Consider the following 2,667-nt stretch of genomic DNA (forward strand, 5'->3'; position numbering starts at 1 on the left):
CATTTTGCCATTTTAAATTACTTTTAAAATGATGTGAAAATTAGCATACCTTACAATTTAAAGTTCTTCGCTATTAGTAAGTAATGAAATATCTGGAATTTTAGTTTTGTGTTATAAAAAAATTTCGATTGGCTTAAAAAGCTTTTTATTTTGTCATTTAAAATTTTGTGTTTTGTCATTTAGAATAGCATACTTTAATTTTTGAAAATTAAGTTCTAAATTTTTGATATACATTGCATTTTAAAATTTTTCGACTATTGTGAAGTAAAAAAAATAAAAATAAATCATTTATAATTATTCTTTTGCATGTCTTTGGAAAAACGAGTTTAACGAGAACAAAATTTTTTCGTTTCGCTTAAAACATTTTCTTCATATAACGAAATATTCAAAATGTCAAATTAGCATTTTCAGATTCAAAAATGAATTCGCTCTTCTGTTTAAACTCTTGGTTATTGGATATATTTATTCAAAGAAATACCTTTGGTTTGTTCTGATTTCATAAATATTAATTATATATAAAATAACTAATATTTATGAAATCAGATAAAATATCGTCTGCACTAATTAATTAGCGTATTTAGGATTATGCCTTAAAACTATGATTGAGATCTAGTAAGTGAAAATCCAAACATTTAGATCGAAAGTTATTCAATGTGTTTATTTATTCACTTTGGACATTAAACTTTCTTTCATCGCATTCGACAATTTTTGTTTTATGAAGTTATTTAATCAAACTGTGCAGGGAACTACTAGAACATAATTATTTGAAGTTTTTAATTTCTTTAACGAAAAAAAATTATATTGTTTGGGGGGGGGGGAATTAGACATTAAAAAAATTCCTAAGCTTAGGTTAACTATTTGTAAGGAGCACTTTCTACCCCTCTACAAACCTTGATTCTATGATATTACAGCGACAAGTTAGTTTTGATCGTTGCAAAAATTCGCATTTAGAAAATGATAAATGAAGAAAATGCTTATGTTTGAAAAATTTTACTACTTTTTAATCCCCTCCCCTCAATATATTGTGAAAAAAAAACATGCAGAAAGAATCACTGTCAAAAAAAATTTCTTGAACTAAAACGAAAATGCAAACATAAATTCGAGTTAAGTATTCGCAATCGCTTTACAAAATCAAAAAGCTTGCGGCTTTCGTCAATTTTTTCGTTAATTTTGAATTTTCTTCATTTGAATTAATTAAAAATTGTTTTTTTTTTTTAAAATATAGCTGGTAGTTTGAATATCTCAGATCAGAGCCGCGATGGTTCAGGGGCTAGAGCGTTCTCCTCCCAATGAGGCTAACCGGGTTCTAATCCCAGCGATGACTGGTCGATACGAATCCGCATCCGGTTTGCACCGACCACAGTGTTGACGTGAAATATCCTCAGTGGTCGACGGATCATGGGTTAAAGTCCCATTGCCGCCTGGCTTACCGTGGGAAGTTCTCGTGGTCTTCCTCTCCATGTAACGCAAATGCGGATTATCTCCTTAAAGTTTTCCCAATACTCTATCCGGGAGTTCCCTTGTCTTCCTATTAGGTTCAAAATGACAAGGCTACGGAGTTGAACATTAGTAATCGTAAACCCATGAAATTGGATCGGCTGTTCAACGACGGTTATAAAATAAAAGTAAAATATCTCATATCATGTTAAAATATCGGTCATGTTAAAATGTGACCATTTTGCTATTACTTTACTTAAACGATGTAAAAAAGTAATACAGTACTACAGTAAAAAGAAACTATAAAACTTTATAATAAAGAATTAGTTATTAACTACACGTGACGAAGAGAACAAGCATAACTTTTTTTATTAGTAAATTATAAAGGTATTTGTGTAATTAAGTTGTTTTTAGCGAGTGAAATAAGAAATATTTTCAATTCAAATTGCACTCAATTTATTAAAACATTGGTTTAAAGTAATATTTTTTTTGTAGACTGTGAAAAAGCCGAAAGGAAAATTTAAAAGAATTTTTTTCAGAAAATACAATTTTTCACGTTTAATGTTGGATTATTCAAGATTCGTTAAAATTCAAAATTGGCACTTTGAAACTCGTTCCTTTAAACTCCGATTGAGAAAAAGGGGATACGCAGGAATGGGGGAAAGCAGTCTCTATTTCTTATTGGCGACTGATTTGCTGCGTCAGAACTTCAAAGCGAATCTTTCTTTTTTGATGTTCAGTATTCTAAAATACAATTTTCATTTCAGTTTTACCAGTTCTGTTAGCATCTTTTTAAAGGAAAACTTTGGCGTGGTGTTTAATTCGAATGTAAGTAATCTTTCATTTTTAATGTTTTTTATTAACTATTTTTTAATTAATGTTATTTTAACTATAATTTAGATAATGTTCTGATTTTATATTTGCAGTAGATTTAGCCTTTTTTTAAAAGCTATTTTTATCAGAAATTATTTTTATTATTTTTTTGTTCTTATTTTAATGTATGGAAACACATTTTGACTTTTTTGTGAATACATCACCTTAGAATGTTTTTTTTAAGTAATATTTGAAATGTTTGGAACCACTTAAGATACTTAACGCCATTTTTGAAATATTTTACTTCATTTGCTTAATTTGAATGTTTTTCTTTTGAATAAAACAAGAGTTCTAAAGTGACTAGGAGTGACTATTAGTCACTCCTAGTCACTCTAGTGATATTTTTTATTAGTTTAT

The sequence above is a fragment of the Parasteatoda tepidariorum genome, chromosome X1 (genome assembly GCF_043381705.1).
Source record: "Parasteatoda tepidariorum isolate YZ-2023 chromosome X1, CAS_Ptep_4.0, whole genome shotgun sequence".
NCBI lineage: Eukaryota > Metazoa > Arthropoda > Arachnida > Araneae > Theridiidae > Parasteatoda > Parasteatoda tepidariorum.